The 21,383-nt window shown below is 50.0% G+C and overlaps 5 non-coding genes across 5 annotated transcripts; 2 read left to right on the plus strand and 3 right to left on the minus strand.

Annotated features, from left to right (window-relative positions):
* Positions 1 to 7,711: 7,711 nt before the first annotated feature.
* Trnag-gcc (transfer RNA glycine (anticodon GCC)) lies at positions 7,712 to 7,782 on the minus strand. Its single transcript has one exon. It is a non-coding gene; the product is annotated as a tRNA-Gly (tRNA).
* Positions 7,783 to 8,596: 814 nt separating this feature from the next.
* Trnal-cag (transfer RNA leucine (anticodon CAG)) lies at positions 8,597 to 8,679 on the minus strand. The gene has a single exon. It is a non-coding gene; the product is annotated as a tRNA-Leu (tRNA).
* Positions 8,680 to 9,537: 858 nt separating this feature from the next.
* Positions 9,538 to 9,609, plus strand: Trnae-cuc (transfer RNA glutamic acid (anticodon CUC)). The gene has a single exon. It is a non-coding gene; the product is annotated as a tRNA-Glu (tRNA).
* Positions 9,610 to 14,089: 4,480 nt separating this feature from the next.
* Positions 14,090 to 14,160, minus strand: Trnag-gcc (transfer RNA glycine (anticodon GCC)). Its single transcript has one exon. It is a non-coding gene; the product is annotated as a tRNA-Gly (tRNA).
* Positions 14,161 to 16,149: 1,989 nt separating this feature from the next.
* On the plus strand, positions 16,150 to 16,221 carry Trnag-ucc (transfer RNA glycine (anticodon UCC)). Its single transcript has one exon. It is a non-coding gene; the product is annotated as a tRNA-Gly (tRNA).
* Positions 16,222 to 21,383: the final 5,162 nt, after the last annotated feature.

Raw genomic sequence — 21,383 nt, forward strand, 5'->3', positions numbered from 1 at the left:
TAATTTTGATAGTATCCACAATTTTTCTTCTCCTGTGGAAACAAGAGCAAAACCCCTTACCCAACGCAGCACATCTCCTGGCCTCCATTGAGAGGTCAGCATGTCTTTGAAATAAACAGGTTGGTTTAGTTCAGAAGTTTTTTCCATTATCCAATGCCTCTCTGCTGCTGTTGTTCCTTTCTCATTAGCATTAAAAAATTCAAGATTAATAAAGCATTATGCAATCTATTTCTGGGGGTATCTTTCGTCCCTTTCTGTTTGTTTATCATATCCTTTATAGTACGATTTGATCTTTCTATGACAACTTGACCTGTAGGATTGTATGGTATACCTGTAACATGCTTAATATTATAATAAGCAAAAAATCGTTTCATTTTCCTAGATACATAAGCTGGACCATTATCTGTTTTTATTTATGCAGGTATACCCATAATGGCCATAACTTCTAATAAATGTGTGATTACTGAGTCAGCTTTTTCTGAGCTTAAAGCAGTTGCCCACTGAAAGCCTGAATAAGTGTCAATGGTGTGATGTACATATTTTAATTTGCCAAATTCTAGAAAGTGAAACACATCCATCTGCCAAATTTCATTCCTTTTAATACCCTTTGGATTAGTCCCTGCAGGCAATGGTGTTTGGTTATAAAAAGAGCAAGTAGGGCATTTTTTTACAATCTCCTTAGCTTGTTGCCATGTAATAGAAAAGTCTTTTTTCAAGCCTTTGCTATTGACATGATGTTTTTTATGAAATTCAGATGCCTCCAGCACACTACCAATCAATAATTGATCAATATCTGCATTATTTTGTGCTAGAGGACCTGGCAGACCTGTATGGGATCGGATATGCGCTATATACATAGGGCAGAGCCTGTTTCTGATCATGCCTTGTACCTGGATAAACAATGAGGTCAGTTCTGTATCATCAGGTATAAATTCAGCAGTTTCAATATGCAAAATAACTCTTTCTGCATATTGTGAGTCAGTAATTATATTAAGAGGTTCTTTAAAATCCCTAAGCACCATAAGGATGGCATATAATTCTGCCTTCTGGACAGAATCATAAGGACTTTGTTCCACTTTACTCAATTCTTCTGATTTGTAGCCTGCTTTCCCTGATTTATTAGCATCGGTATAAAATGTATGGGCTCCAGTTATTGGAGCATCACGGACAATTCGAGGGAGGATCCAAGAAGTTCTCTTTATAAAGTTAAGTCTCTTGCTTTTTGGGTAATTGTTATTGATTTCTCCCAAAAAATTAGCACAAGCTCTTTGCCATGGTTCATTGTCTTCCCACAACTTTTTTATCTCATCAACAGTGAAAGGCACTATAATTTCTGCTGGGTCTATACCTGCTAATTGACGAAGTCTCAATTTTCCTTTTATAATCAATTCAGAGACTTTTTCCACATAAGTTTTTAATTTTTTACTTGGTTTGTGTGGTAAAAAGATCCATTCTAAAATAGTATCTTCTCTCTGCATTAAAATTCCTGTAGGAGAAATTCTAGAAGGCAATATAACTAGAATGCAACTAAGATTTGGATCCACCCTATCTACATGTGCCTCCTGTAATTTTTCCTCAACCATCATCAGTTCCTTTTCTGCTTCAGCTGTTAACTCTCTGGGACTATTCAAATCTTTGTCACCATCTAAGGTTTTGCTTAAATGAATTATTAGATCAGGTGTTATCCCAACAGCTGGTCATAGACTGGAAATGTCTCCTAATAATCTTTGAAAGTCATTAAGAGTTCGCAACTGGTCTCTCCTGATTTGTGCCTTTTGAGTCTTAATTCTTTGTAAGCCTATTTTATAACCTAAATAATTAACAGAATCTCCTCTCTGAATTTTTTCAGGAGCAATTTGCAATCCCCATTTAGGTAATACTAGTTTTACTTCTTCAAACAGCCTTTCTAAGGTGTCTTTGTTTTGATCAGATATCAGGATATCATCCATATAGTGGTTTATTATGGACTTAGGAAATTGTTTGCGTATAATTTTTAATGGTTGGCTTACAAAATATTGGCACAGGGTGGGAGAGTTCAACATTCCCTGTGGGAGGACGGTCCACTGGTACCTCCTTGCAGGCTGAGAGTTATTATAAGTGGGCACTGTGAAGGCAAACTTTTCTCTATCTTTTTCTTGTAATGGTATAGTGAAGAAACAATCTTTCAGATCAATAACTATAAGAGGCCATCCCTTTGGTAACAGGGAGGGCAGAGGAATTCCAGATTGCAAAGGGCCCATAGGTTGAATAACCTTGTTGATAGCTCTAAGATCTGTCACCATTCTCCATTTACCAGATTTTTTCTTAACAACAAATACAGGAGAGTTCCAAGGGCTGGTAGATTCTTCTATATGTCCAGCATCTAATTACTCTTGTACCAGCTATTCTAAAGCCTGTAACTTTTCCTCAGCTAAAGGCCACTGTTTAGTCCATATTGGTTTCTCGGTCAACCATTGTAGAGGCATGGCTGTTGGTACCTCTGAAGGGCCATCAATTGTGTTGTGTTCTTGTATAGCTCTAATGGCTGGTTTCCGCCATCTGTAATATCTTGTAATATTGTCCTCAGAAATATAGGCTCTGGAAGCAGCAGGAATGTTAATTTGGGTATTCCATTGCTGCAATAGGTCACGGCCCCATAAATTCACTGCAATATTTGCTACATATGGCCTTAGTTTTCCTATTTGTCCGTCTGGACCTATACAATTGACCCATCTCGTGCTTTGTCTTACTCGAGATAGGGTTCCAATTCCTAAGAACTGAATATCTACCTCCTGAAGAGGCCAATGCGGATGCCAAGACTCTGGAGTAATGATACTTATATCTGCACCTGTGTCCAGTAAGCCAGTAATAAGTTTGCCATTTACACACACTCTTAGCTGTGGTCTTTGTTCATTTATAGAAGTCTGCCAGAATATTCGTTTACTTTGTCCTCTTAGATTTCTTGATTCATTCACCACATTTAACTCATCCTTCAGGCCGTTATTGCTTTTAACAGCAGGCATGGGGCATTCTAATTTCCCTGAAGAGGCATGTTCTCTGCAGTGATCGGAAATGACTGGACCACATTTGCCATGGGGGCCTTCGAGAGGCCCCCTATTGAGTTTCCCGATGGCAACGGGTTGCCCTGTTTATCTCTTGTTGACCTACACTCATTCGTCCAATGCCTGCCCTTTCCACATCTCCTACATAAACCTGAAGGCTGAGTCCTCCTATTCCTGTTATTCCTAGAAGAGGCATTATTCCTGGACTTCCATTGTCTGCAGTCCCTTTTCATGTGTCCCATTTTGCCACAATGAAAGCATTTTGTAATCTGATGTCTCCTTTTACCTTTGGAAATTGCTTCTTGTACCCATGTTTCATTGCCATAACCAAATGTATCAACATTCATTGTATGTAAAACCCATTCGTCCAAAGGCGCTGATCTGAGCTTTAAAGGCCCCAGGATCCTTTTGCATTCTACATTGGCATTCTCATAAGCCAAAGACTCAATTACTATATTTCTTGCTTCTGGATCAGGTATCCCTATTTGTACAGCCTTAGTTAGTCGTTGCAAAAAGTCACTAAAGGGTTCTCTCTGACCCTGTTTGACCCTGACATACGATTCTACTGTCTGACCTGAGTCTTGAACCCTGTCCCAGGCCCTTAGAGCTGCTGTAGCACATAGGGATAAAATGTTTTCATCATAAAGAGCTTGTTCCTGAGGATCAGAGTAAGGTCCTTCCCCTAGAATTTGATCTAGAGAAACCTCAATTCCTTTCGCTGATTCTTGTTGTTGTAAAAGTCTGGCCTCTTGTTTGAATAGGCATTTGAAATGCCATAAAGGTCCGTTCTCAAGGACAGCTGATGTGAGCTGGTTCCAATCTTGAGGGGTGGCCCTGTTGCTCAGAGCCCAGGATTTTAACATCTCCCTAACAAAGGATGAATGTAGTCCATAATTCACAATTGCTTGTTTAAATTCTTTCAGATCATTCATACGTATAGGCTCCCATGTATGTTCTTTAATGACCTTAGGGGTTTTGGAGCCAGTTATCTTTTCTGATGTTATTACTGGAAAGGCAGGTATAACTCTAAGTAGACTGAGAGTTTTTTGAGGTGAAGGTTGCCTTTCTACCTTTTGCTCCTGTTCATCAGAGTCTATGATTTCCTCAATCTTATTAAATCTGCTCACCATTGCCTTCTGTAAGTCCTGAATCTCCTGTTCAGTATTATGCTCCAAAGCCTTCATTAACGATTCTAAGGCATGGAACTTGTCCGTCAGAGACACTATTTCCTCCTTGGACACAATCGCCTTCATTGATAATTCCAAGGCGTGGAGCTTGTCCGTTAGAGATACGATATCCTCCTTGGACATAATCCTCATGGCATGTACTGTGCCTTCTTGTATGGAAATCCTGTCAATTAATCTATCATACCCTTTTGATAAAGTCCGATTTTCACATTCAATGGTTATAATCCTCTCAGCTAATGTTTCAGCACTTACAGTCATGGACTGGAGGTTATGAGTCATTTTGGTTGTCCCCTCCTCCAGAGCAGTGAAGCTCCCTTCTAAAGAAGCAATATCAGACTGTACCTTCTTGATATTTTGGTCAGTCGACTGAGTCATATCACGCAAAGATCTAGTCTCCTCCTTGAGAACTCCAAACTCTGATCTAGTCTCCTGCTTGAAAACTCCAAACTCTGATCTAGTTTCTTCCTTGAAATCTCCAAACTCTTTTTTGAGGAGGTTGGTATCAGTCTGAATTGTTCTTAAGGTTTTAATCTCTGCCCTCGGCATTGTAGATTCAGTCTGTAAGGACTGTATCTTTCTTATAAAATAGCCAAACACCAGAAAAGCAACAGATCCCAGGAATAACAAAGTAAGAGGAATATCTGAGACATCCTTCAGAATATCCTCCATAGCGCAATTAAAAAAACCATTGAACTTTTGGATAGTAATATTTTCTGACATTTTCAATCAAAGGAAATTGTACTTGTATGTATTTTCAACCGAAAAGAAAAATCTTACCTGTAATGACCGTTGCCTGCCAGTAGGAGGTGGGGCGTACCTGAATCCACATGGCAGTGGTGTTGATTCAGGAAGTAAACTCTAGAATATATACACTCAAATCCAGAGGTTAAATCCACAGATCACAAAAGGTCAGAGAGCTTTTAGTGGCCAATAAACAAGGCCCTGCTGCTCTATTCAACCGGATGCAGAGGGTCGTGACACAGCCACTGCGCTGTTGCTAAAGAGGCCTAGTGCTTTGGGCCCTGTGTCCCTGTGCTGGGATTAAGGATCAAGCTGCTTGCAGCACTCCTAATCAGTTATGGCGGATGGCAGGGGTTTCAAACAGCTTGCTGGAACTTCAACGGGAGCTTGCGCTGTGAGCTCTTTGACTCACGTTGCAAGGAGAAATTTAAAAATCTATGCCGAACAGGGCAAAGTAAGCCGGCAGAGACTGTCCGGACCTGTGTATCCTGGGAGGCCGAGCTGGGGGTGGGGGGGGGCGGTTCTTAAACCAAATGTTGGGCATCAATTATCGGCGAATCAATCCCACACCAGTTATGTTTTAAGGGGTTATTTATTTTGGGGGGTAAAACTTACATACACCATAAACCGTCAGGAAGGGAGCCTAGTCGCTGGAGCAGGAGCTGGGAGCAGGAGCCGGGACCAAGCACCGGAACCAAGAGAGCCTGATCCGGATCTGCTTCTCTTTTTAAAAGAGAAATATACCATGCCCCAGTGGGCTGGTATTTCAGCAGCTATTGGCTGACAGAGCGGAAGTCGCTCCCCGCTGCACTGTGGGCTCGTCTTTCAGCGACTATTGGTTGAGGCAGCGGAAGTTACTCCCACAACAGAGAGGAGGTGGGTGGTTGTCTCCCACTGGATAAGAGAGCCAGTAAGCATCCCACATGCTAGTCCTCTGCTCCAACTCCCGCCTCTATGTCTCTCACCCCACCCTGCTTACAAGCCCCAAAACCCAAACCTCAAATCCAAATGAAACCCAGCCCCACCTTCCCCACTTATCCCCACCTCCACCAGTGTGACATTAAGGATTCCTAGTAAGAAATGAAACCGTCTCTCCTAAAGGTTTCTCTAAGTCACACATTTGATCCAAATATGATGTGATCCTGGTCCATACTCAGAAATAAATGTGCAGGAACCACAGTAGATGGTCCCAGGACCTGCTAGCAGAGATCAGGCTGCCTATGCTGCTATGGTTTCCCACTGCCCGAATCCCAACGCCTCCATACCTCACCACCACCACAAGCACTAACAGCAGCAGCAGCTGCCAGGTTAAAAAACTATCTCTAAGCACCAACATTGGGTCTCTTTTTCTCCTGGTCGACTACCTTGTTTGAGCTGTGAGGTTAAAAAACTCCATCTCTAAACACCAACATTGGTCTCTCTTGCTCTTGGTCGGCTACCTTGTTTGAGCTGGGACTGCCCACCAGAGTCAACTGAAGAGCCCCTCTTGGTTCTGTTCCTGGGTTCTCTTTAGAAGAAAGAAAAAAGCTGAGGTGGTCACGACCACTCCTGCTCGCCTTTGTTCAGGCTGGTCAAGGACTGACAGGTGGCAGAGGGCCATCCGTCTCCTGTGGTGAGACAGGCCCTTTCTCTGCCGGTGGGCAGTGGTTGAGTCCGGTGACAGATGAGTGAACGTTGTCCTTTGTGGTACCCACCGCAGTTGAACACAAAGAGGATTAGGACCGCAGGAAGGGACACACGGTCCAAGCATGGGAGGATGGAGAAGGTGGGCAACACAGAGTCTGTGGACACCCTGAGCTCGCTGGAGCATCTTTGAGCCTTGCTGGTCTACAGGGTCCTGATAGTGAAGCTCCCTGGACAGAGGACTTTCCAGTGAGCAGCCTGAAGGAGCTTAGGTTTCAGAAGGCCAGGAGTCAGGGTGGGACCTGCGAGGAAGAGCCATCTTGGCACAGGAGGACCTTCGATTGAATTGTGCATGTTCGTGCCTCTCTGCACAAACCCTGCACGTCGGTTTTCCTGTGTTTGTGTTTGTGTGTGTATGTGTGTTTTCCTGGTGTGTATGGTTGATTGTGTAAGGGTGTGAGAGATAGAGACAGAGGAGGGTAGAAGAGACAAAAGACGGGAAAGATAGATAGATAGATAAATAGATAGATAGATAGATAGAGACAGAGAAACACAGACACAGTCAGACACACACACACACACACACACACACGAGAGATAGGGAGGGAGAGAGAGAGAGATAAAGAGAGATAGATTCTCTTCAGGGAGGAAGCAGTGGCCTGAAGTGCCAAAGTAGCCTCCACCTCATGGAAGACACAAAGGCCAGGTAGAAAGGCCTCCTGCCGGCTGCCATCTCCCGGGAGCTCTGAAGCTCTCTGGGCTCTGCAAGAGTTGCTGTTGGCGAAGGATTAGGGGAAAGAAGGCACCTGGTCCCCTGTTGGACTGTCGCTTGGCAAAGGAGGCAGAGCAGGGTCTGGGGCTAGGGAGGTGTTTGAAGTCCCGGGCAAGAGAGGTTCACCAAGTAAGTGTCCATTGTGGGTGAGCCAGGCTGTGCGTGAGACAGCACTATGGAGTGGGAGGCTGAAGTGAGTGAGGTGGGGTCGAGTTATAAGAAAGGTGGAGGCGCAGGGTGGTGGGCTACTGGTAGGCAGCCGGCGCTGGGTAGGAGATGTACTGTGCGCCCTGGGCATTGGGGACTGAATGATTGGGTGCGCATTAGGACCAAAATGGACCAGACTATGCATGGGCCGGGAATCGAACCCGGGCCTCCCGCGTGGCAGGCGAGAATTCTACCACTGAACCACCCATGCCATGGTCTAAGCAGTGACCTGGACTGCTGTCACAGCCTGTGCTCCCGGATCAGCGAGCTCCTCTTCCCCCTGACACCTAGATCCCGGGCCTGGGCCCCATGAACCAAGCAGGCGAGCGCGAGGGCCACGGACAGGAGAGTCCCGGGAACCAGACTGAGGCTCTGTGGCTGAGCCGCGCCTCTCCCCTCTCCGGGACGCCTGGGTCCCACGTCAACCGTGCCTCTCCCTGCGTGCCAGCCGAGGAGCTAGCGAGCCAGCGAGTTTGCAGGCCAGGGATGGGCGGGCACCCGGGTGGCTGTGCGCGCCCGAAGGGTCGGCAGGTGTGCGCTGGCGACGGGCAGCTGCGCACAGAAGAAGCCTGGAAGAGCACAGCCAGAGAGGATGGGCGCGGGGGGGCGTCTCCCACAGGAGCTGGAGGAGCAGGAACAAGCCGGAAAGAGGTGTTGAGCGCGAGGACCGGGCCAAGAAATACAGGTGTCGTGTTGGGGTGGAGGAGGTCCTCCATTGGCACTGGGCTGGCCGGCCGGGCTGGCGGGGTGCTCAAGACCGGCCCCCTCACGGATTCGAGCGTCTCCCCTCCCCAGAGGTGGCTTTAGGAAGGCGTCCAGAACGCGCCCCCACCGCTGCCCTCCAGTAACTGTCGGGTGTCGAGAGGAGGGAGCTCCTCCAGGTCCAGGCATATGAGGGAAGGTTGCGGGGGAGGGGGGGTGAGGAGAGTGTGGGCAACATAGGAGCGGCGGTTTAAGGAGGCACGCTCGGGTCTGGTCGGGTGAGAGCGGGTGGCAAAAAAAAAAAAAAAAAAAAAAGGCAAGGTTGTCAGGAGTGGGATTCGAACCCACGCCTCCAGGGGAGACTGCGACCTGAACGCAGCGCCTTAGACCGCTCGGCCATCCTGACTGCAGCTGTGGCTAGGACCGACCTGTCGAGTCGGGGCACGCGGGCTCGTGCGTGTCTCGGTGCTCAACTTGCGGGCGTGGAGAGCGTCCTTCGCGTCGACGTGGAGATGCTGCTAGGCGCCAAAGTCGCTCCCTGTCCTGGTCCCGGACACGGACCAGGTCTCGCTCCCCGCACCACCCCAGCCCAGGCGTGGCCGACCGGAACGGGACCTGCGTCACTCACGGCGATGGGTTGGACCAGGGGGCTGGGACGCGGTGGTAGCACAGGGCTGCGGCTCCGGGTCCTGGTTGGTGGGGCAATGTGGCCGCGTCGGGGAGACTTTGGGGTTCGGTGCTGAGGTCGGCGCTGTTTCGGAGGAAGGGCGACCAGTCGGTCTGTGACGCGCGTCGGAGATGTCCGGCCGTCTTGGTGACAGAAACCCAGTCGTTGTCCTCGTTAGTATAGTGGTGAGTATCCCCCGCCTGTCACGCGGGAGACTGGGGTTCTGGGTGGTGACATTACCGCTCCGTGTTGTCCTGGCTGCTCTCTGGTTCCTGTGGCCGTCGTTGCGTTAGCTACCCAGAGCAGCGGGTTGCTGCAGTCAGGAGGCGAGAGCGCCGCGCAGCACAGGCGTGTGCGTGCGAGAAGCACGGGTGGCATGGGACGGTGAGGAACAACGCGTCCTGGGCTAGCAAGGCAGGGAGGGGACCGGCATGGCCAGGGGGCACGGGCAGGCGCCGATCGATCGCATGGGCACCGAAAGCCAGCCGTGTATTGCCGGGCGGGCGACTGGGGCCAGCGGCTGGCAGTCATCTTGACAGACTGGCTGAGATTCTGGTTGCCCTCGAGAGGCGGGCACCGTCGACACCTAACAGTCGCTCCCTGGTGGTCTAGTGGTTAGGATTCGGCGCTCTCACCGCCGCGGCCCGGGTTCGATTCCCGGTCAGGGAAGCTGCAACTTTTCCTCCCGACACCTCGTCCCCTTCTTAAAACGTGTCCTTCCCCGCCAGGGGTTCCCCACTACCCCGACATCACCCTTCTTACCTTATGCCCAACAGCGTCGCCGCGAGACCCTGCTGCTCCTCTCCACTCACACACCCTCCCTAGCAACCCAACAGCCTACAGCATCACCGGCGCTCCCTGCCCGCACACTCACCACCCTTTCTTTCCTTACCTTCTCACTCAGGCTCTATGTTTTCCTGCCCACACCAACTCCTCAGCGCTTGTCCAGCTAAGCCCTGCTACGGCCCGAACACCCAGCCTACACACTGCCACTATCACACCGACGACACACACACCTGTCACGCAGCGCTCCCGTGCAAGCTTCCGACCCACTCATGGAGCCCACTGAGTCTCCACCTCACTCTATCGCCTGCTTTTAGGTCTCCAAGAAACCGTCTAATTCGTCCCACCTGCCACACCTGCATCACACGCTCCCTGGGACCTTTCCCCTGCTCTTCACAACTGAGCAACGACTTCAAACAAATGCAGCGATTCTTACCAGCCTACTGTGTGTGTGTGTGTCTTTGTGTGTGTGTGTGTGTGTGTGTGCGTCGGTCAATATGTCTGTATATTTATCTATCCACCTGTCTGTCTGTATTTCTGTCCTTCTCTATGTTTGTTTGTGAGCCTAGGTTTGTATATACGCATGTATATGTGTGTGTGTGTGTGTGTGTGTGTGTGTGTGTATGCATGCGTATCTTGCAAAACTCCAGGGTCTTTAATTGATCGTTTATGGTGGCTGTGTTGCTACGGGATAAGGAGGAGAGAGCGTGTCCGGCGGTGGGTGGGAGTGCTCTGTGGGGTGGTGTTGATTCCGTTCTGATAACAGACAGGGTCGCAGCCGAAAGCATCTGGTGTGGTTACTGTGCTCCCGCAGCGCCGCAGGGGGACCGTGCGCGATCCCGGGCTCGATTTCCTCGAAAGCCCTCAGAGCGGCTTGGGAGAGCTGAGGCCAAGCCTGGCTGTTTTAAGGCCGCTGTTTCTGCGGCTCCTTGTGTGCTCGGGCAAGCAGTGCAGGTGCGGGTGTGAGTCTGGAAATAGGAGCGGAACCTCTAGAGGCCCACCTACGTTTTGGGTCCGTTGCCGGGTCCGTCCCCTCGGACGTGACCCTGTCAGGAAGTCCGGGGCACGGAGACAGATCCTGGAGTGCTTACCGCTGGGTTCAGCTCCGCCTCGATGGGAGGCATAGTGTCAGCCCACCCTGGGGGAACACAGACAAACCTTTTTCCCACTCGTCGGCACCCCTGCCCTGTCCTGAAGCCTTCCCAATACAGAGACACACGTGACGAGCTGGGTCTGGGAAGGGTCTGTCCAGCCAGCTGCCAGGCCAGTTGTTTGGCTTCCACGATAAGGCCATGGGAAAAGACAGCAGGCAAGCCTACGCTAGCAGATGTCCGAATGGGGCCGTCGCATGCCAAAGGCAAGGATACATGCTCGCCTCTGTGCTCCTTGGTTTCTCAGTCAACTAGGCCCTTCTGGCTGGGAAGAGGGACTCTGCTTGGAGAAAATGTCTCTCTAGCATGTGCCTGTGATGAACGATCAAATGATTGCTGTGGGACAGACAGCACACAGGGGAAGGGATGGTGGCTGGGGTGTGGGGACAGAGCCGGGTGGGTTGTGGACAGGAAAGTGCCATCCTTCCTCCTGAGGTTTCCTGTAGCAGGCTGAGCTCTCCCCCACCAACAGCTTCCTACCACATCAGTTCCTGCCTCTGTTTTCCTACCTGGGTTGCCCTCTGTGAGGGACTTAGGAGCCTAAGAAACCAACACTTCTCCACCCAAGCTGCTTTTGGTCGTGATGTTTGCTGGCAACAATCCCAAGCCTAACTCAGACTGAAATCGGTACCAGGAGTGGGGTATTGCTGAGATGGAGCCGATCCCGTGCCTTCGGGGTTGAAATGAGCTCCTGGGGATGAACAAGAAAGGAATGGTTATGGTTCAGTAAACGACCGGCTTGTGTGCCACGTTGGCACAGGGTCAACTGTGCTGCTTGTTTTTGGAGAACTTGACAAAACCCTGCACTCATCTGGGAAGAGAGAATCTCAGTTCAGGAGATGCCTCCACAAGATGATGATTGATTTTTTTTCCTTTTTTGAAATTGATATTCAGTGAGCTCTACATTTTTCTCTACTCTCCTCCCTGCCTCTCCTTTCCCCCTTCAACCCTTCCCCAAGGTCCCCATGCTCCCATTTACTCAGGAGATCTTGTCATTTTCTACGTTCTACTTCCCATATAGATTAGATCTATATAAGTCTCTCTTAGTGTCCTCATATTGTCTAAATTCTCTGGGATTGTGGTTTGTAGGCTGGTTTTCTCTGCTTTATGTTTAAAAACCACCTATGAGTGAGTACATGTGATAATTGTCTTTCTGTGTCTGGGTTGCCTCACTAAAAATAACGTTTTCTAGCTCCATCCATTTTTCTGGAGAATTCAAGCTGTCGGGTTTTTGTTTGTTTGTTTGTTTTTCTGCTGTGTAGTACTTCATTGTGTAAATGTATCACATTTTCCTTTCCCTTTCTTCGGTCGAGGGGCATTTAGGTTGTGTCCAGGTTCTGGCTATGACAAACAGAGCTGCTATGAACATAGTTGAGCACATGTCCTTGTAGCACGATTGAGCATCCTTTGGACATATACCCAAAAGTGGTATTACTGAGTCTTGTGGATGGTTGTTTCCTAATTTTTGAGAAATCACTACACCGACATCCAAAGGGGCTGTACCAGCTTGTATTCCCACTAGCAATTCAGAAGTGTTCTCTTTTCCTCACAAACCCTCTAGCATAAGTTGCCATCAGTGTTTTTGATCTTAGCCATTCTTTCAGGTGTAAGGTGGAATCTCAGAGGTGTTTTGATTTGCATTTCTCTGATGGCTAAGGATGTTGAACATTTCCTTAAGTGTCTTTTAGCCATTTTAGATTCCTCTGTTGAGAGTTCTCTGTTTAGGTCTTTACTCCTATTAGATTATGTGTTATTTTGGTGTCCAATTTCTTGAGTCCTTTGTATATTTTGGAGATCAGACCTCTGTCTGATGCGGGATTGGTGAAGATCTTTTCCGATTCTGTAGGCTGTCGTTTTGTCTCGTTGTCTGCTCCGATCCACTTCCATCCCAAGGCCTCCATATCTCACCACCACCAGCACCACAATCACCACCACCAGCACCACAACCACCACCATCAGCAGCACCACCAGCAGCAGCAGCAGCAGCAGCAGCAGCCAGGGTTAAAAAATTCAATCTCCAACACCATCATTGGGTCTCTCTTGCTCTTAGTCGGCTTCCTTGTTTGATCTGGAACTGCCTACCAGAGTCAACTGAAGAGCCCCACTTAGTTCTGTTCCTGGGTTCTCTTTAGAAAAAAGAAAAGAAGCTGCAATGGTCACGACCACTCCTGCTCGCCTTTGTTCAGGCTGGTCAAGGACTGACACCTAGCAGGCCTTTTCTCTGCCGGTGGGCAGTGGTTGCGTCCGGTGACAGGTGACTGAACGTTTTCCTTCGTGGTACCCACCGCAGTCGAGCACGAAGAGGATTAAGACCGCAGAAAGGGACACATGGTCCAAGGCTTGGGATGCTGGAGAAGGTGCGCAACACAGAGTCTGTGGACACCCTGAGCTCGCTGGAGCAGGCTTTGAGCCTTGCCGTTCAGTCGCGACCGGATAGGGAAGCTCCCTACACTTGCCAATGAGCAGCCTGCACGAGTCGAGGTCTCAGAAGGCCAGGGGTCAGTGTGGGAATGCCCATCTTGGCACAGGATTAACTTCGATGGAGCTCCGCTTGTGTGTGCCTCTCTGGCCTGAGCGGGATAGGCTTCCCTGAGTGTGTGTGTGTGTGTGTGTGTGTGTGTATGTGTGTGTGTGCGCGCGCGCGTGTTTTTCTGGTGGGTGTGGTTGTTTTTGTATGGGTGTGAGAGATGAGAGAGAGATAGAGAGAGGCCTCCTGCCGGCAGCCATCTCCCCGGAGCTCTGAAGCTCTCTGGGCTCTGCAAGAGTTGCTGTTGGCAAAGAATTAGGGGAAAGAAGGCACCTGGTCCCCTGCAATACTGTCCCTTGGCAAAGGAGACAGAAGAGGGTCCAGGACTCGGGAGATGTTTGAGGTCCCGGCCAAGAGAGGTTCACCAAGTAAGTGTCCATTGTGGGAGAGCCAGGCTGTACGTGGATGGCACTGTGGAGTGGGAGATTGGAGGTGTGGGGTGTGAGTGAGGTGGAGTCGAGTTATAAGAAATGTGGAAGCGCTGGATGGCGGCTGCGACTGTGTGCACATGGGAGGGTGAGTATGTCAGGTGCTTTGAAAAAATGGAGTAGACGGTTAGGGTGTGTGATGGCGTCTGAGTTGAGGAGAGAGGACTAGGCTGATGGGCAGGCGCTGGATTGGAGCTGGGCAGGAGATGTACTGTGCGCCCTGGGCATTGGGTGCATGAGGATCAAAATGAAGCGGACTCTGCATGGGCCGGGAATCGAACCCGGGCCTCCCACGTGGCAGGCGAGAATTCTACCACTGAACCACCCATGCCATGGTCTAAGCTGTCCCTGGACCGCTGTCACAGCCTGTGCTCCCGGATCAGCGAGCTCCTCTTTCCCCCTGACACCTAGATCCCGGACCTGGGCCCCATGGACCAAGCAGGCGAGCGCGAGGGCCACGGACAGGAGAGTCCCGGGACCAGACTGAGGCTCCGCGGCTGATTCCCCTCTCCGGGACGCCTGGGTCCCACGTCAACCCTGCCTCTCCCTACGTGCAGCCAGCTAGCGAGCCAGGGAGCTTACGGACCGCGGATGGGCGTGCATCCGGGTGGCTGTGCGCGCACCAAGGATCAGCAGGTGTGCGCTGGCGACGGGCAGCTGCGCACAAAAGAAGCCTGGACGAGCACAGCCCGAGAGGGTGGGCGCGGGGGGCGTCTCCCGCAGGAGCTGGAGGTTCAGGAACGAGGAGGAAAGCGGTGGTGAGCGCGAGGGCCGGGTCAAGAAATGCAGGTGTCGGGTTGGGGTGGAGGAGGTCCTCTGTTGGCACCGGGCTGGCCGGCCGCTCACGACCGGCCCCTCACGGACTCGAGCTTCTCCCCTCCCCGGAGGTGCCTTTAGCAAGGCGTCCAGCACGCGCCGCAGCCGCTGCCCTCCCGTAACTGTCGGGTGTCGAGAGCAGGGCGCTCTTCCAGGCCCGGGCGTGTGAGGGAAGGTTGCGGGCGTGAGGGGCGTGTGGGCGGCGTCGGAGAGGCGGTAGAGTGAGACACGCACGGGTCTGGTGGGGTGGGAGCGGGTGGCAAAAAGACAAGTTTGTCAGGAGTGGGATCAGAACCCACGTCTCCAGGGGAGACTGCGACCTGAACGCAGCGCCTTAGAGGGCTCGGCCATCCTGACGGCGGGTGGGGGCGACCGGCGAATCTGGCGCGTCGGGGCGCCCGGAGTCGTGCGTGTCTGGGTGCCCAAGCTTCGGGCGGGGGCGGCGTCCACCGCGTCGACGTTGAGATGCTGCTAGGCGCCAAAGTCGCTCCGTGTCCGGGTCTCGGTCCCGGTCCCGTACCCGGTCTGGCTCCCCGCACCACCACAGCTTACGCGGGGCAGCCAAGGAACGGTACCAGCGTCGCTGGGATGGGCGGGACCAGGGGGCTGGGACACGGTGGTCGCAAAGGGCTCCGGGTCCGCGTCATGATGAGAGGGGCGTTCTGGCCGCGTCGGGGAGACCTTGGGGTTCTGTGCGAAGGTCGGCGGTACTTCTGAGGGAGGGTAACGGGTCTGTCTGCGAAGTGCGACGGAGATTGCCGATCGTCTTCGTGACGTTGACGACTTCGTACTTCTGGTTAGTATAGTGGTGACTGTCCCCGCCTGTCACGCGGGAGACCGGGGTTCGATTCCCCGACGGGGAGACCTGCCATCCTTTTTAGCCAGAGGGGCAGTCCTGGGCTCACTGGCCATCCTTGCTTGGACCCTCGCACCAATGCTAGGACAGTGGTCCTCTGGCTCAAGATCCGGGCTCTGGCCGCCCACTGCCAGGCAGGCCCACAAGTCTCCCATCCATCTGGTCCCTGGCCTGGTCCAGGGCTCCGACGCCTCGTAACGCGCCCCTCCCCTCACGAGGTTGCTGGCGGCGTGCGACCCTCGGTGCCTGAGCCACCGCTGTGCCAGTCGACTCTGGGTGGTGATGTCCTGGCCGTTCGGTGTTGTCCTGGCTGCTCTCTGGTTCCTGTGGCCGTCGTTGCGTGAGCTACCCAGAGGAGCGGGTTGCTGCCGTCAGGAGGCGAGAGCGCCGCGCAGCCCAAGCGTGTGCGTGCGAGAAATGCGGGTGGCATGGGACGGTGAGAAACAACTCGTGGTCGGCGGCGGAGGCCCGATTGTGGTTGGCGAGGGTGTCGGTGTCGGTATTGGTGTCTTCGTCGGTGTCGGCTTCGGCTTTGACTTTGAGGTTAGGGCAGTAGTGGGAAGACCTGGTAGGCGATGGCGACATCGCTGTCCGCTGGCTGGTGGAAGTCCCTGGCATCTTGTGTGTGTGTGGCGCTGTGGCCGTGCGGCGTTGGTGGTATAGTGGTGAGCATAGCTGCCTTCCAAGCAGTTGACCCGGGTTCGACTCCCGGCCAACGCACAGCATTCCACTTTTGCCAAGATTCTGTGCGCAGCCGGTCGAACGACCCACCATCGTGTGGGCGTAGGCTCTAGACATTTTGAGAGGGTGGCGAGTCGGAGAAGAAGGGCCACGGAGAGGCGTCTTACCGGGAATTGGCTCTCGGCTTGCCCGAGAAGCGACAGAGGTCACCGGGCATCTAGCAGGGCAGAGAGGGGACGGCCAGGGCCAGGGGGCACGGGCAGGCGCCGATCAATCGCATGAACCCCAAATGCCAGCCGTGTATTACTGGGCAGGCGGCTGGGGTGAGCGGCAGGCAGTCAGCTTGGCAGACTGACTAAGATTCTGGCTGTCCAGCGGCCTCAATGACGCCGGCGTGAAGCGGGCATCGTCAGTGTCTGACTGTCGCTCCCTGGTGTTCTAGTGGTTAGGATTCGGCGTATCGCCCGCCGCGGCCTGGGTTCGATTCCCGTTCAGGGAATTCTTCCTCTCTGCAACTTTGCCTCCTGACACCTCTCCCCCTTCTTGACACCTGTCCTGTCCTGCAATGGGGGCCCACTACCTCACATCACCTTTCTTTCATTTGCCCAACAGCTTCGCCGCAGGACCCTGCTGCTCCTCTCCACTCATACACCCTCCCTCGCAACCCAAAGGCCTACAGCCTCACCGGCGCTCCCTGCCCGCACACTCACCACCCTGTTCCTACCTTCCCACTCATGCTCACCGTCTTTTCCTGCGCACACCAACTCCTCAGCGCTTGTCCAGCTAAGCCCTGCTACGGCCCGAACACCCAGCCTACACACTGCCACTATCACACCGACGACACACACACATCACGCAGAGCTCCCGCGCAAGCTTCCGACCCACTCATGGAGCCCACAGAGTCTCCACCTCACTCTATCGCCTGCTCTTAGGTCTCCAAGAAACCGTCTAGCTCGTCCCACCTGCCACACCTGCATCACACGCTCCCTGGGACCTTTCCCCTGCTCTTCACAACTGAGCGCTGACTTCAAACAAATGCAGTGATTCTTTCCAGTCTACGGGGTGTGTGTGTGTGTTAGTGTGTGTGTGTGAAGAATATGTCTATTTGTCTGCCTGTCTGTCTGTATGTCTGTCCTCTGTATGTATGTGTATGAGACTAGGCATGTATATACGTATGTATGTATGTATGTATATGTGTGTGTGTATGCATGTGTATCTTGCAATACACCAGGGTCTCTAATTGATCGTTTATGGTGGCAGTGTTACTATGGGATCAGGAAGAGAGCGCGTGGTGGCTGTGGGTGGTGTTGATTCCATTCTGATAACAGACAGGGTGGCAGCTGAAAATACCTGGTGTGGTTACTAAGCTTCCGCAGCGCCGCAGGGCTGACAGTGCGCGGACCCGGGCTCGATTTCCTCGAAAGCCCCCAGAGCGGCTTGGGAGAGCTGAGGCCAAGCCTGGCTGTTTTAAGGCCGCTGTTTCTGCGGCTTCTTGTGTGCGCGGGCAAGCGGTGCAGAGGCGAGTGTGAGTCGGGAAATTGGAGCGGAACTTCTGCCCAAAGTTTTGGGTTCTTTGCCGGGTAGGTCCCCTCGATCGTGACCCTGTCAGCAAGTCTGGGGCATGGAGACAGATCTTGGAGTGTTTTCCGCTGGGTTCAGCTCCCCCTCGATCCGAGGCATAGTGTCAACCCACCCTGGAGTGTAGGCCTATATTTTTATATGGTGGCTGCCAGGCACTGAAGCCATAGAGGCCCACCCGAGGTCACGTGGCTCAGCAGACAAGCTGTCTCTGCCTAACAAAAGTCAGGAAGTTTCTTACTCCTTTGTAATTTGGAGGATACCTTATAGAGATGCTAATTCAAGCCTACCTGACAGCTAGCATACTCAGCAGACAGGTAGATGCCAACGTGACAAAAGGCCATTCACCTGGTTGTCTAGGTAACAGAATGCTGATGTATCCCCCCCCCCCCCCCCAATTTATGTGCCGGAGAAGGGACAGGACGTTCGTGAATGCTGATCGCTGAACCCCCGAGGAAAACCAGACAAAGGACAGAGGAGAACGTGAGGCTGATCCGCACACCCCAAAAAGCAAAGAAGAAGTGACCAGATGTGAGGAACCCGCGAGAAAAAATCAGTGGATGTGAGTAATGTGCACTTAGATAACCAAACGGGACAGTAATACAGGGAGTAAAACTTGAAAATATAGAAATATGGGATAAGGAAAGTGTATTCAGTTATTTATGTTGGTAACTAAAGGGAGTGAGAGTAGAGCAGAAGCAATGGCAGAGTTATTGAGAATCTGTAAGTGTGATAGACATAGAATTGCAACTTTTATTGATTGCTAATAGGTAGGAAAGGTGGAGGAAAAATAACTTTGCCCAAGAATCACCAAGTTACCGCTGAGATTGAGTAGCCACGTGCTCACAGTAGCCAGCTAATCCAACTCACCAGCGGGTAAAAGGCAAGCAGGAGCAAGGATAAGTGTAGAGAGCAAATTTAACCTCACACAGTCTACAGAACAGAGGAGAGGACTCAGAAATTCTACTAATTTTATGATTTACAAGTTAAAATAAAAAGGATAGTTAAAAATCCGCTCGCCAGAGCTCGGGATGGCAGTCTAGCAAAGTGAGCCTGTGTCCGACCCCCTGCCGTGCAGTACAGCTTCAACTGAAAGAAAAAAGACAGGTTTAAATTAAGGTAGCCTCTGAGATAAGCAGGTTAAAATGTTTCTTTTCCATTTCATAATTTTGCTTCTTTGTCAAAAGTCTGCTGTTTGTAGGCAGGTGAATTTGTATCCAAGGTGGATTGATTTCAGTACTGTGGCTCTGTAGTAACGTTTAAAGTCAGAGATTGTAATGCATTCAGAAGTTCCTTGATTGTACAGGATTTTAAGTTTGCCTAGGCTATCCTGAATTTTGTCTTTTCTCGTTAGGTTGTGGATTGGTTTTTTGAAGTTTGAAGAATTTTGTTATAAGTTTAATGGGCGTTTGCATTAAATCTGTAGATTGCTTTCAGTAAGATTGTCGATTTTGCTATGTTGGTGCTGTCTTTACAAGAGAATAGGAGATCTTTCCATTTTCTGATGGCTTAAATTTCTTTCTTCAAAGATTTAAAGTTCTTGTTATACAGGTTTTTCAATTTGTGTGATTAGAATTACTCAAAGATATTTTATGGCATTTGTGGTTATCTCATTTGTCAGGTGTGGAGAAGAGATACATTTGGGTTGTTTTCAGATTCTGTGTATGATAAAGTAATTCTGCTGTGAACATAGTTGAGCACGTGTCCTTGTGGTATGGTTGAGCATCTTTTGTATATAGGCCCAAAAGAGGTATAGCTGAATTTTAAAGTAGTTTGTTACCTAATTTTTTGAGATTTCACCATACTAGGATCCAAAGCAGCTCTGCCAGTTTGCATTTCCACCAGCAGTGGAGGAGTGTCTCTTAAGCATGGGTTGTGAACAGTATTTTTGATCTTGGTCATTTTTGCAGGGATAAGATGGAGTCTCAGAGTTGTTTTGATTTACATTTTTCCAAAGGTTAAGGATGTTATATTTGAGTACTTTTTGAATGTCTTTCAGTCATTTTAAGTTCATCTATTGAGAGTTTTCAGTTTAGGTCGTAACATATATTCTTATTGGATTAATTGTTCTTTTGGGGATTAATTTTCTGCATTCTTTGTCTGTTTTTGAAGTGGATTAGTGATTAGTAAGGATTTTCCAATTCTATAGCCAGATATTATGTCTTGTTGAAGATGTCCTTTGCTATACAGAAGCTTCTCAGTTCAAGAGATCTTATTAATTGTCTCTCTCAATGTGTATGCCATTGAGGCTGTATTAGAGTTGTACCAGTGCATTCAAGTGTTAATTCTAAATTTTTCTTCTATGAGGTAAAGTATAAGTTTTATGTGGAGGTCTTAAAAAGAAAAAAGAGGAGAAGACGGATTTGGTTCGTCTGATGCATTTTGGCTACAGACAATAGGTCCTCTGAGACCAGAACTCACTTTGGTTATAAATGGAAAAAGATTTTCTGGCCTCCTGGACACTGGCACCGATATTTCAGTCATAACCGCCAGCCAGTGGCCTTCTAAGTGGCCCAAAACGGAGACTATTGCACAGTTACAAGGAATTGGTGAGACTAGAAGTCCTGAACAGAGTCGTAATGAACTGCATTGGAAAGATGAGGAAGGCCATGAAGGAACTGTTAAGCCATATGTTATTCCTCATTTACCTGTGAACTTATGGGTCAGAGATATTATGTCCAGAATGGGAGTATATTTATATTCTCCCAGCACAGCTGTTACTAATCAGATGTTTCAACAAGGATTATTACCTAATCAAGGTCTAAGCAAGGATAATAAGGGAAAGGTTGATCCTGTCGTACCAGACAGTAGACCTCCTAGAGCAGGATTAGGATATTTTTAGGAGAAGTTGCTGAAAGACCTGCACTCCATGCAGACCCGATAATATGGAAAAGTGATGAGCCTGTATGGGTGAGTCAGTGGCCTCTAACACAAGAAAAATTACAAGCCGCCTAGCAGTTAGTGCAGGAACAGCTGGATAGTGGACACATTTCACCATCTAATTCTCCATGGAACACTCCAATTTTTGTTATTAAAAAGAAATCAGTAAAGTGGAGATTAATTCAGGATTTAAGAGAGGTCAATGCAACCATGCAGCCAATGGGAGCATTACAACCAGGGCTGCTGTCTCCAGTAGCCATACCAAAAGGCACAAATAAAATTATCTTAGACTTGAAAGATTGTTTTTATACAATTCCTTTAGTGCCACAAGATTGTCAAAGATTTACTTTTAGTATTCCTTCAGTTAATTTCAGAGAGCCAATGAGGAGATAACAGTGGAATGTTTTACCCCAGGGCATGTTAAATAGTGCTACTTTATGCCAGAAATTCGCAGCTCAAGCTATACAAAAAGCTAGAAATCAATTTCCACAGGTCTATGTTATTCATTACATGGATGACATTCTGCTGGCTCATAGAGATGAGGATACTTTACTAGAGACATATGGATTGTTACAACAGAGCCTAAGCCATGCAGGGTTAATTATTGCTCCTGAGAAAGTACAGAGGCACCCACCTTTTCAATATCTAGCTCATATGTTATACCCCGAAGAAATTAAGCCTCAGAAGATAGAAATTAGGAAGGATGACTTAAAAACTCTTAATGACTTTCAAAGGTTGTTAGG

The sequence above is a fragment of the Myodes glareolus genome, chromosome 5, assembly GCF_982192425.1.
Source record: "Myodes glareolus chromosome 5, mMyoGla1.1, whole genome shotgun sequence".
NCBI classification, from domain to species: Eukaryota; Metazoa; Chordata; class Mammalia; order Rodentia; family Cricetidae; genus Myodes; species Myodes glareolus.